Consider the following 13,687-nt stretch of genomic DNA (forward strand, 5'->3'; position numbering starts at 1 on the left):
ATTCCATGGAGAAGGTATCCTGGCGGGCTATAGTCCACGAGGTTTCAAAGAGTCAGGTATGACTGAGCGGCTAACACTTTTACTTTCACATATAAAATAGATAACCAACCAGTCCTTACTGTATAGCATAGAGAATTATATTGAATACTCTAAGGTGTAACTGAACAAAACTTTTTGAATTGCCTAGTTTTGTTCCATGACCAGAAAATATCCCTCTTATATTAACGCTTAATATATGTTTTTACCTCATATCCAAGGAGCAGTGGCTGCGCGGGTGCAGGAGGGCTGAGAGGAGCTTCATATTCAAGGTCAGGAGGGTTGGCCATGAGGAGATACCCCTCGTCCAAGGGAAGGAGCAGCAGCTGTGCTTTGCTGGAGCAGCTGTGAAGAGATACCCCATATCCAAGGTAAGAGAAACCCAAGTAAGACAATAGATGTTGTGAGAGGGCATCAGAGGGCAGACACACTGAAACCATAATCACAGAAAACAAGTCAGTCTGATCACATGGACCACAGCCTTGTCTAACTCAGTGAAACTAAGCCATGCCGTGTGGGGCCACCCAAGACGGGTGGGTCATGGTGGAGAGGTCTGACAGAACGTGGTCCACTGGAGAAGGGAATGGCAAACCATTTCAGTATTCTTGCCTTGAGAACCCCATGCACAGTATGAAATGGCAAAAAGATAGGTCGGTAGGTGCCCAATATGCTACTGGAGATCAGTGGAGAAATATCTCCAGAAAGAATGAAGGGAAGGAGCCAGAGCAAAACCAGTTGTGGATGTGACTGGTGATAGAAGCAAGGTCCAATGCTGGAAAGAGCAATATTGCATAGGAACCTGGAATGTCAGGTCCATGAATCAAGGAAAATTGGGAGTGGGCAAACAGGAGATGGCAAGAGTGAACGTTGACATTCTAGGAATCAGCGAACTAAAATGGACTGGAATGGGTGAATTTAACTCAGATGACCATTGTATCTACTACTGTGGGCAGGAATCCCTTAGAAGAAATGGAGTAGCCATCATGGTCAACAAAAGAGTCCAAAATGCAGTGCTTGGATGCAATCTCAAAAATGACAGAATGATCTCTGTCTGTTTCCAAGGCAAACCATTCAGTATCACAGTAATCCAAGCCTATGCCTCAACCGGTAATGCTGAAGAAGCTGAAGTTGAACGGTTTTATGAAGACCTATAAGACCTTTTAGAACTAACACCCAAAAAAGATGTCCTTTTCATTATAGGGGACTGGAATGCAAAAGTAGGAAGTCAAGAAACACCTGGAGTAACAGGCAAATTTGGCCTTGGAATATGGAATGAAGCAGGGCAAAGGTTAATAGAGTTTTGCCAAGAGAATGCAGTGGTCATAGAAAACACCCTCTTCCAACAACACAAGAGAAGACTCTACACATGGACATCACCAGATGGTCAACACCAAAATCAGATTGATTATATTCTTTGCAGCCAAAGATGGAGAAGCTCTATACAGTCAACAAAAACAAGACCAGGAGCTGACGGTGGCTCAGATCATGAGCTCCTTATTGCCAAATTCAGACTCAAATTGAAGAAAGGAGGGAAAACCGCTAGACCATTCAGGTATGACCTAAATCAAATTCCTGATGATTATACAGTGGAAGTCAGAAATAGATTTAAGGGCCTAGATCTGATAGACAGAGTACCTGATGAACTATGGACTGAGGTTCATGACATTGTACAGGAGACAGGGATCAAGACCATCCCCATGGAAAAGAAGTGCAAGAAAGCAAAATGGCTATCTGGGGAAGCCTTACAAACAGCTGTGAAAAGAAGAGAGGTGAAAGCAAAGGAGAAAAGGAAGGATATAAGCATCTGAATGTAGCGTTCCAAAGAATAGCAAGGAGAGATAAGAAAGCCTTCCTCATCGATCAATGCAAAGGAATAGAGGAAAACAACAGAATGGGAGCGACTAGAGATTTCTTCAAGAAAATGAGAGATACCAAGGGAATATTTCATGCAGAGATGGGCTCGATAATGGACAGAAATGGTATGGACCTAACAGAAGCAGAAGATAGTAAGAAGAGGTGGCAAGAATACACAGAAGAACTGTACAAAAAAGATCTTCGTGACCAAGATAATCACGATGGTGTGATCGCTCACCTAGAGCCAGATCCTGGAATGTGAAGTCAAGTGGGCCCTAGAAAGCATCACCATGAACAAAGCTAGTGGAGATGATGGAATTCCAGTTGAGCTATTTCAAATCCTGAAAGATGATGCTGTGAAAGTGCTGCACTCAATATGCCAGCAAATTTGGAAAACTCAGCAGTGGCCACAGGACTGGAAAAGGACAGTTTTCATTCCAATCCCAAAGAAAGGCAATGCCAAAGAATGCTCAAACTACCACACAATTGCACTCATCTCACATGCTAGTAAAGTAATGCTCAAAATTCTCCAAGCCAGGCTTCAGCAATATGTGAACCGTGAACTTCCTGATGTTCAAGCTGGTTTTAGAAAAGGCAGAGGAACCAGAAATCAAATTGCCAACATCCGCTGGATCGTGGAAAAAGCGGGAGAGTTCCAGAAAAACATCTATTTCTGCTTTATTGACTATGCCAAAGCCTTTGACTGTGTGGACCACAATAAACTGTGGAAAATTCTTCAAGAGATGGGAATACCAGACCACCTGACCTGCCTCTTGAGAAACCTGTATGCAGGTCAGGAAGCAACAATTAGAACTGGAGATGGAACTACAGACTGGTTCCAAATAGGAAAAGGAGTACATCAAGGCTGTATATTGTCACCCTGCTTATTTAACTTCTATGCAGAGTACATCATGAGAAACGCTGGGCTGGAAGAAGCACCAGCTGGAATCAAGATTGCCAGGAGAAATATCAATAACCTCAGATATGCAGATGATACCACCCTTATGGCAGAAAGTGAGGAAGAACTAAAAAGCCTCTTGATGAAAGTGAAAGTGGACAGTGAAAAAGTTGGCTGAAAGCTCAACATTCAGAAAACGAAGATCATGGTATCTGGTCCCATCACTTCATGGGAAATGGGGAAACAGTGGAAACAGTGTCAGACTTTATTTTGGGGGGCTCCAAAGTCACTGTTGATGGTGACTGCAGCCATGAAATTAAAAGACGCTTACTCCTTGGAAGAAAAGTTATGACCAACCTAGATAGCATATTAAAAAGCAGAGACATTGCTTTGCCAACTAAGGTCCATCTAGTCAAGGCTATGGTTTTTCCAGGGGTCATGTATGGATGTGAGAGTTGGACTGTGAAGAAAGCTGAGCACCAAAGAGGTGATGCTTTTGAACTGTGGTGTTGGAGAAGACTCTTGAGAGTCCCTTGGACTGCAAGGAGATCCAACCAGCCAATTCTAAAGGAGATCAGTCCTAGGTGTTCATTGGAAGGACTGATGCTAAAGCTGAAACTGCAATACTTTGGCCACCTCATGCAAAGAGTTGACTCATTGGAAAAGACTCTGATGCTGGGAGGGATTGAGGGCAGGAGTAGAAGGGGATGGCAGAGGATGAGATGGCTGGATGGCATCACCGACTCAATGGACATGAGTTTGAGTAAATCCGGGAGTTGGTGATGGACAGGGAAGCCTCGTGTGCTGCGATTCATGGGGTCACAAAGAGTCGGACATGACTGAGTGACTGAACTGAACTGGTATGTTTTTACTCAGAATCTTTTATGGTACTTTATTGATGATGCAAATAGACAGCAAATATTAACACTTGGTACATGAAATGAGGATCTCTTTATGGTGCCTTACTAGTATACATCAGTTATAATTATTTGGTATCTTTAGTCAGATCTATTTCAGAACTGCTAGAATTTCCTGCATCTTCCTTACCTTCACCAGTCACTTCTAAAAGAAGATAGCTAGTAAATTGCAGACTGATAGTCACATTTATAAAATTTAATGACACCCACCCAAAAAGGGCTTTGAAAATTGATGTACAGCCAAAAAAAAATTCAAGTCGTATGCCCTCTTACATTTGAGAATACATCTAATGGCTTTAGACAGGGTGGGATTGATCATGCTGTTCTTTAGAATTTATGTGCACTTTTCGTTTTGTGAGTAGTTTATGACTTTGAGTGCTTCATTGTAGGGCCCCTGGGTAATAAGTCAATGCGAGGAAACTGAGGACTGCTGCCTTTGAGTGAGCCCCTGACATCCGTAGCCATCGACACACCAGTAAGCCATACAAGCTGATTTCACTCCAGTCTCCACCACAGTATGTAAAACACTGGTCTTAAGACACAGAGAAGAATCATACACATACTTGATTCTTCATTCATTGCTCATTAAGTGGGCATGGAGCATCTTACATACACACACACACACACACACACACACACACACACACGTGGCAGATAGCACCTGGCAGATAGCAAATAACTTAAGATAGCAAGATGTCTGGAGAGGGTGATGTGTGTGTTGATTTAATTAGTGAATTAAAAACATCCCATGACACCCAACTGTCTCCACCTCCCAGCTTACTGATCTTTAGTTGCTTGGGTAGGCCCTGGCCTCCTCATTGTCAAGGGACCTCAGGATCCTCAGGCATCACATCTTCACCAGACCGGGCAGAGAAAAAAGAGATCCTGTCTTTTTGGGGGCTTTTTTTTTTGGTCAAAATATAAAATGCTTCTCAGAGCATCCCCAACAAATTTATTGAACAAAATAGAGTCACAAATCCACATTGAAATCTTTGGAATCTGTGCAAAGAGATGTGACCATTGCAACTAACAGTTAATTCCCTCTGCAGCCTTAATTCCACTTACGGTAGACCCACAGGACTCGGGGGTTACAACCCGAACATCTTCAGGAGGCCATTGCTCTACTCACACATGAACTGTGACGCCTGAAACAGTCATTAACGCACAGCAGAACAGTTTAGCTAGTAAAGAAAAGTGAAATCAAATCATAAAATATATTAATGCAATACAAAAGAAAACAGGAGGACAGGAGGACAGGGAAAAAATGAGGCGCATGGTGAACAAATGTCAAATAAAACTCTAACCAGATCAATAATTATGAAATGAGATTGGTCTAAATAACAAATGAAAAGATTGAGGTTTTCAGATTGGTTAAAAGATAGCCTCTTTCCCTCCCTCTTCCCCCCATGCATAAAGACACAAATAGATTGAAAATAAAATGTCAGAAAATTATATATCATGTTAACATTATTCAGAAGAAAGTTGGTGTCAGTATACAGATATACAAGTAGATTTCAGAGAAAATAATTTTACCAGATAAAAAAGAAGTTCATTTTACAGTGATAAACACTCAGTTTAACAGCAGGACATAAGAATTCTAAACATTTATAAACCTAGCAATGTAGCTTCAAAATACATGAACCAAAATCTCATAGTACTTCAAGGAAAAATAGACGTGTTGACAATTAAATGTCAGAGATTTCCTTACCCCACCGAGGTAGTTTCTGGGAGAATTAGACAGAAAATCAGTAAGATATAGAAGAATTGACCAGCACCATTGACCAAACTGACCTCATTGATATTAACAGAACATTCCACCCAATAAGAGCAGAGTGCACATTCTTTTCAAGCGCACACAGATAATTGACCATGATAGACTCTACACTAGGTCATAAAGAAGACCTGGAGATATTTAAAAGGATTCAATTTATACAGGTTAGTTCTCTGACAACAACAGGATAAAATTAGCATTTAGTCACAAAGAAATACGGAGAATTCCGGACTATCTGAAAGTGAAACAGTACATTTCTAAAATGCCCATAGGTCAAAGAAGTTAAAGAGTAGAAACGCTAGATGGTACAAAAATCTAATTCCTGCTGAAGGATTATTCAAGGTGAAAGGAGGAGCACTGAATGTTTATTTTGGAAAGAAGGAACAGGCTCAACTCAGTGGCCTTATCTTCCACATTAAGGAAGTAGAGGAGGACTTCACCAGTGGGAACTTGACAAAGGACATCAATAAAATAATTTCAGCTAACATCACACCTAATAGTGAGAGATGATTGCTGTTCCATTAAGATCAGGAATAAAACAAGAATGTTCTCTCCCAGAATTCATGTTCAACTTTCTACGGGGGATTCTAGCCAGTGTGCTAATCCAAGGAAAAGAAATGATAGGCATCCAGACTGGAAAAGAGGAAACACAAGCATCTGTGTTTGAATCTATAGAAGCTTCTGTGTGCAAAATCCAGAGACAGAGGCAGGTGCTGGGAAGGGTGTGGAGCAGCAGGAACCCTCATGCCAGCTGGCGGGGGCGCAAAATGCTGCAGCCACTGGAAGACAGTTTGGTGGTTTCTTATAAAATTAGACATTGTCTCACACCATGATACCAGATTGTGTATCTATCTAAGAGACCTGAAAATTTATGCCCGTGCAAAAACTCGCAAGTGTATATTTATAGTAGCGTCATTCATAACCGCCAGCACTATGGAGGAACCAAGATGACCCTCAGAAGGTTCATAGAGAAACAGTCTGTGTTGCATCCAGACCATGGAATATTATTAGGCACTAAACAAGAAATGAGCCATCAAGCCATGAAAAGATATGGAGGAAACTCCAAAATGTATTACTATATGAAAACAGACAATCTGAAAAGGCTGCATTGGGTATGATTCCCACTACAGGGCACTCTGGAAAAGGCAACATCATGGAACCAGTAAAAGGATCATTAGGTTCCAGAGTTTAGAGGAGGGGAGTGGTGAATAGCTATTTTGTTTGATACTATCACGGTGGGTACATGTCATTATACTAATTATATAATTATAATTATATTACTATCTGTCCAAACCCCATAAAATGTACAATACCCAGTGAACCCTAAAGTAAACTGTAGATTTGGGTGATATTGAAGGGCCATGTAGGTTCATGGATTATAGCAAATCTGGTGGGGTTGTTGAGAGTGAGAGTCTTCATACATGTAGGGGCTGGGGAATATATATGGGAAATTTCTGTACTTTCCTCTTAGTATTTCTGTGAACCTAAAAACTGCTCTAAAGTACACGTTGTATTTTTTAAAGTCAATGTCATCAGAAAACTTCGTAAATAGTGAGCTGGTATCTTGGAATATTTCAACCAAACTCTCTAATATTTATCCTTCGACTTAGATACTTTTCCCCAAGAATAAAAAGCTATTGACTAAAAGGTTAGGGTGCAATTAAGATTTCATTACCTTCACTATTGCTACAATAGAAAATAATCCTCTGGGTTTGTTACACATACTTCTACCTTAATTTCCTTGCGTGTGTGTGTGTGTGTGTGTGTGTTTCTTTTAAAATTGTGTCTGTGAGTAGAGAACAGACTTGTGGTTGCCAAGGGGGAAGGGGTGGGGGAGGGCAGGATTGGGAGTTTGGGATTAGCAGGTGCAAACTATTACATATAGGATGGATAAACAGGGAGCTATATTCAATATCCTGTGATAAACCATAATGGAAAGCAATATGGAAACAAATAGACGTGTGTATAACTGAGTCACTTTGCCGTACTGCAGAAGCTAACGAAACAGTATAAATCGACCACACTTCAATGAAATTTTTACAAAAGAAGGTGTCTCTGCTCCTTCTGCTACACAGAGCTTTTTGCACCAATGTGTATGTGCTAATTTAACCATACAATGCACTTCAACGTGTCCCAAGATGTCCCTGACTTGTAACTTCACCTGTGGAAGGGCCGTAAGTCTATGTCTTAAAGAACGGTTTCATTTCCAGCTCTGCAAACCTTCGGGATGTGAGCCCCGGATTGAAGACACGCCTGCCACATGGCTGCACATTAGGATATTACTGCATAACGAATGCCTTGTTGACTGGAGTATAAAAAAGATTGATAATTTACAGAGAAAGTCAATCAATAAATAAACTGTCCCTAACCAGCTTGGGAGTTGGCAGAATGACATTCCATTATCCTGTCAGGCATATTGCAATCAAAAGTGTGACGCCCCAAAGGGCAGGGCACCCTGCCCACCGGCAGCTCGGGCCCTTCCCCCTCCTGGCGAGCCACAGCCGTCGAATTTCGGCTTCGCCCACAATCCGAGGTTCCCCGTGTGCACGCCCCATTCCCAGATCCATATTCAAGCGCCGCATCAGCCCATAGGGCGGGGCGGCCCAAGTCTGCTTGGTGGGATGGTGGCCCTGGTGACGGCAGGAGGTGACAGCGCTGTGTCACTGGGCGCCTGACAGCTGATCCTCTGCAGACAGGGCTGTCAGAGGACCGGAGCCCTTCACATGCACGAGTGAAATTAACTTCTGTTAGTCTGACATTTCCCACAATCAATACTCACAGGGCCCTTGTCTCCAGGATCAAAATTCATAAATCAAAAGCAGAAAGCATGAAATAAGGTATTTGATAAATCCATTAACTCGAGTGGCAGTGTACTTCTGTCACGCCGTCCGGAGTACACTGGTGCCTGCAAGGCTTCCGTGTGGGTGGTGGGGCCTGGGGGCCTTTGCGCTGCTGTTTCCTACGTTCTTGAGCACGCTGCTTACCAGACAACATTGTCGTCTCAAAGCAGAATTTAATCTGTGTTCCTGCTCCGGGTTCCTGAACAAATGGAGAAAAAAAGCAATGTAGGGCTTGGCTTCTGGAGATGAAAGGTAACTGGTAGTGATTTTGCTGGAGTCAGGTTCCCACTGGGGAAGCTGGTCTCCAGGGATACCATGGTGTGTGTGTGTGTGTGTGCACACACTCACTATATACACTGTTCATGTGTACATACATATTTTATGCGTATACATGTGTGTGCATGTGTGTGCGTGTGTGTATACTACGTGTGCACACACATGTAGACATACTATGTGTGTATACATCACAACGCTCTATGTGCACACATATTTGCAGTCTGGGTGTGTAGACACAGATACGTGCACACATATTCTATATATTTGTGCATAAATATAATTTGCTGGTGGCAGAGATGGTAAAGAATCTGCCTGCACTGTGGGAGACCCAGGTTCAATCCTTGAGTCGGGACGATCCCGTGGATGAGGGAATGGCCACGCACTCCCATATTCTTGGCTGGGAAATTCCACAGACAGAGGAGTCTGGCAGGCTACCGTCCATGGGGTCGCAAAGAATTGGACACGACTGAGTGATTAACACTTTCACTTTTTCATAGATATGCTACTCATGTACACACATGCACATACTTGTACACAGATGCATGCCTGTGTTTCTTATGTGTGCACATATCTGTATATGTGTACTCTGTGTGTGTGTGCTTGTACATATATGCAAATCCTTGAACCATCCGTGGCCCTCCCACCGGCCTGACGGGCACCCTGGGTTCGAGGTCCTCTGTGGGAAACCTGGAGGTTCACCATCTCTCTGTGGAAAAAGAAGGAACGGTTCTCATGGAGCATTCCAGGGCTGCCCCCTCTCCTTGACCGCATGTCACACACGCTGCTGCTGTCAGAACTGGTTTATGATTCCATGCAGCCGTTTTATGACAGGATAGCAGCCTCTTACTCTTTCTCTACACTGAGCTATGAATTCAGACACTTTAAAGAATAATACTGAGTTACAATCCATAACTGCCTTCCCTGAGCTAGAGGTTTTCTCCACTCACTTAAAAAATGCCCAGGTCTGCAAATACTGCCTAGGGGAGTAGTGGGAATAGCTTTCGTCTGAAAATGTAAAATCAGCAGGCCTTTGTTGAGGACTTAGAACATTCTAGGTGCTGACAGAGGGGACACAGATTCCTTTAGGTTCAGTCTGTGTGGAGCAGTCGTAGAACCTGCCTATTGAGTAAGACGACTGGGACCCCAGCACCGGAACTCAGTTCAGTTTAGCCTCACACTGTGCTTTCAAACTGTGCAGAGAGGGGACATTTCTCCCTGATACTAGGAGGAAGAAAATCCCACAGATTCTTGGTTAATTTAGGGGGGAATACACTGTTCTGTGGGCTTTCCAGGTGGCACTAGTGGAAAAGATCCTGCCTGCCAATACAGGAGGCTTAAGAAACACGTTCGATCCCTAGGTTTGGAAGATCCCCTGGAGGAGGGCATGGCACTTCACTCCAGGATTCTTGTCTGGAGAATCCCATGGACAGAGAAGCCTGGCAGGCTATGGCCCATAGAGTCTCAAAGAGTTGGGCACAACTGAAGCGACTTAGCTCACAGGCACATGCACACACGGTCTTCTGCAGTACATATACACGCGAGCATCTTCCCAACCCAAGAGCTCAAACTGTCCCCCATACTAGCCAACCTCCCCCTGTCCAGGGCACGCTGGCTGCAAGCAGGCACCTGTCCTCAGGCTGGGGATGGGGCTGGTTTTGCTCATTTCAAAGTCCACGTGCAGTGTCCATTTCTGACCCCTGGGCTGTGGGAGGAAGAGTCTGGGTGGTCAGAAGATTGCTGCTGCTAGTGGGGTGCCCTGTGAGGTCCCCTACTCTCTGGGGGTGGGAGCCCGTCTCCCAGGTGAAATTATGCTTTCCCCTAAACACACTCATTCCGCCAAAAGCCCCCTCACCAAATCCGCCCTCCCAAGCTTTGTTAGAAAGCTGACTTATGCGCACAGAGTGGGTGGCGACGTCAAGGGCCAGGAAGCAGAGTCTTGCAGTCCTGTGAGCACATCCATGTCTCTTCCCTGGTGTCTCGCTTTGCATCACAGTCTGCGGGCCACTTCCAAGTTCTCATCCTATTCCTGAGGACCACTCCCAGCAAGGTTGGCGTGCCCAGCGCTGCAAGCCTTCCAGGTGCAGCACCAGAAGCGTGCAGGCAGGAGAAGGTATAGTTAGGGCAGGCGGAGTGGGGGAAGGAGGCAGGGGTTCTCGTGAGGGGGCGTCAGATGGGAGCACCCGTGGGCCGCTCCAGTTCCTGTGTGTCCTGGACTGTGTCCTTGAGGAAGAACCTCCTTCTGCTCTGCTTGGAGTGTAGATGGCGCAGGAAGGCAGGTGGCGAGGAGCCGGTGCAGCCAGGTGACAGCTCCCTGGAAACCCGCCTTCCGTGTCCCCAGACTCTGGCCTGTATCGCCTCATGGCCCCACCCAGCTGCAGGGGGAGTAGACCCTGGTCCTAACACGTGGTGGAGACCCGAGGGCAGAGGTGGCTGGCGTGATGGGTGAGAATGTGGAGTCTGCTCGAAGGATGAGGAGGTCAGGAGACAGCACCAGGGGCCCGGACGCCTCCTCTTCCCGGGGGCCTATCCCCTGGGTCCAAGAAACTGACCTCGTCGCCCGGATATATTCGCTGCCTGCTCTGCCTTCTCTTCAAGGCCCTGGGTCTGTGATGGAGACCAGGGCAAACGTCCCTGCCCATGGAGCTCACAGCCACGTGCCAGTCCACAGGGCCTTCTCTGCTCCATCTCCACAAGACCTCTGGGTGGTCTGGAGGGGCCCGGTGCATGGGCTCTGGGGCCAAGGGCACAGAGAGCAAATGTTCGGAGACCAGGGCTGCTCACAACATAAAGGACAGAGCTCAATCTCAGAGGGCAGAATGGGTGTAGACACGGGATTGTAGGCAGCTCTGGGCACTGTCGTGAGGAGGAAGAGCTCCAGTGTGGATCCCCCAGGTGATGCTCTTGGATCAACAGATGGAAGGATTAGTGCCCCCCCCCCCGGCTGCCTGGGTCCCCTCCCTTCAGTGGCAGAGCCTGAAAGTGTGGGACTCAGATGTCAGACTAACAGACCTGACTGCCCCCGACAATGCGCAAGGCCATGTTTGCCCTCGGTGACGCCGGGCGACTGAGCCCCTTACGCTTCTATTCGTTCCATGGAAAGGTAGCCCAGGAGTGCCTGCCCAGAGCCTTCCTCCCGACCCCGTGGCCCCAGAGTCTCAGCCCCTCGCCATGACACCTGGCAGCCTTGCCCTTGTACCTGCTGGGCTGGCACCCCATGTGGTCACCTCCTCGCGCCGCCTGTCACATCCCACCTTCCAGGTTTCCTATTTGGAAGCAAATTGCTGAAAGAATGTTGCTCAACCAAATACATATTTCTCCATATCGTATCCAAACTGGTGAGTTCTTTGACAAACCAAACCATCAGAGAAGCTTTGTTTCATTTTTTCAAAGCTATAAATACACAGAGCTCTCTGTTTCCTCTCATGGCAGCCTTGATTTAGAAAGCTTAGGAATATTCCAAGATCTAAATGATTGTCTTTTAGGAAAAAGTATCCTTTCCTTTGGCAAGGGGACTTGGTGAAAGGTATAATGTTGCATCAATCAGATTACATCTGACACAGCTTAAATGCATCATGCTTTGTATTTGCCTTTATCAAATCTCTTATGATAGAAAATGACAGTGTCTCTCTTATGGCAGTCCCTGCAAACAATATAAAAAATAAAAATTGTCATTTAAATGACTTCACCGAGTATGTCTGTATAATTACCCGGCACAGTCTCCTTACACGATAGGTGCCCATCAATTAAACAGATCCAATATCATGCGGCAACAGTCTGGGAGTGAGTCTATTGATTCTCATAATAAAAAAGGAAGACCGAGGTTCTGACACACTGCACCATTGTGGGCCTGTAACCCAATTCCTCCTGGAAGGCGGGTCTGTTTTATTTAGCTCTGAGGATATGACAGAAACTGTATATCTCTTTGCATTACACATCCCCTATCTGTCAATTGGAGCAAATGGCTGGATACTTTCTGCTTCTAATTACAAAAGCAGCCAATAATTGGAGTAGTTTTTTCCTATGGATCCTCTGTCGTCTGGCGTGTCAATAGCCTGGCTTCCCCAGAGCCTGGACATGCGACGGCAGGTGCCCTTGAGAAAGATTTTGCTGTTATTTAAAGTCGATAGAGCTTCCTCACTCTCTGCCTTTATTCCTTGTGTTTGCTTCCCTCCACCCTCTACAGGAGTGTCTGTTTCCTTTGGGGAAAGTGGTTATTTTGAGAAGAAAAATATGAATTAAAGAATAGACTTTCCTGTGTAAATATTGGACCACTTGTGTTCTATTGTTTCCAACACCCAAAGAAAACTCCCCTTCTGGCAGCTTCTCTACGTGCGTGCTCTGTCTTGTGCTCTTTGCAACCCCATGGACTGTAGACCACCAGACTCCTCCATCCACGGGATTCTCCAGGCAAGAATACTGGAGTGGGTTGCCACGCCCTCCTTCAGGGAATCTTCCCGACCCAGGGATGGAACCCACATCTCCTATGTCTCCTGATTGCAGACAGATTGTTTATCTACTGAGCCACCAGGGAAGCCCTTCAAAGGGTCACATGGTAGCAGTTAACCCTCTTGCCTCGCTAGCCACTGAACTTACCTGCTTGGAGTTGAAAATATCCCTCTTAAAACTATTTCAGTTCCTCTTCTGTGTATGTCATTGAAATTGGTCTCTGCGCTTGCAGTAACAGATTTTCTTTCTTTTCTTTTTGTTAATTTAAGCAAAGTTAGTTTGTTGTTGCACCAGAAACACAAAAAGCTTTATGTAATATCTAACCCATTATGTCTTTTTATCTGACTTTTTTGGAACAATAAGAGAAGGAGTTCTAAGCTGCTGTTACCTGTGTTCGGTAATGACTACGCGATTCTTCCCTCAAATAAGCCTGTTTTCTCTTTGACGCGCTGGGTGGGGAGACTCCAGGCGGCTTGTACCTGTTGACATGCGGTGTATTGCGCAGTCTCGGCTGGCTCCCTGGAGAGAGCTGCGTGCTGACCCTTCAGGATGAGACCTGAGGCCCTGCAGGAGCTCCGCCCACGGAGCAGTCAGCCGTGGGCAGCGGGCAGCAGCCGGCCCCCCTGCCCTGGCGTCCACTCCCCTCACA

The 13,687-nt window shown here is 45.5% G+C and overlaps 1 long non-coding RNA gene across 1 annotated transcript; it reads left to right on the forward strand.

Moving 5' to 3' along the window:
- The first annotated feature begins 279 nt into the window (after positions 1–279).
- On the forward strand, positions 280–12,270 carry LOC132658476 (uncharacterized). The gene is made up of 2 exons (XR_009598157.1): positions 280–407; positions 7,687–12,270. It is a non-coding gene; the product is annotated as an uncharacterized LOC132658476 (long non-coding RNA).
- Positions 12,271–13,687: the final 1,417 nt, after the last annotated feature.

Source organism: Ovis aries, chromosome 23, assembly GCF_016772045.2.
Source record: "Ovis aries strain OAR_USU_Benz2616 breed Rambouillet chromosome 23, ARS-UI_Ramb_v3.0, whole genome shotgun sequence".
Classification (NCBI taxonomy): Eukaryota; Metazoa; Chordata; class Mammalia; order Artiodactyla; family Bovidae; genus Ovis; species Ovis aries.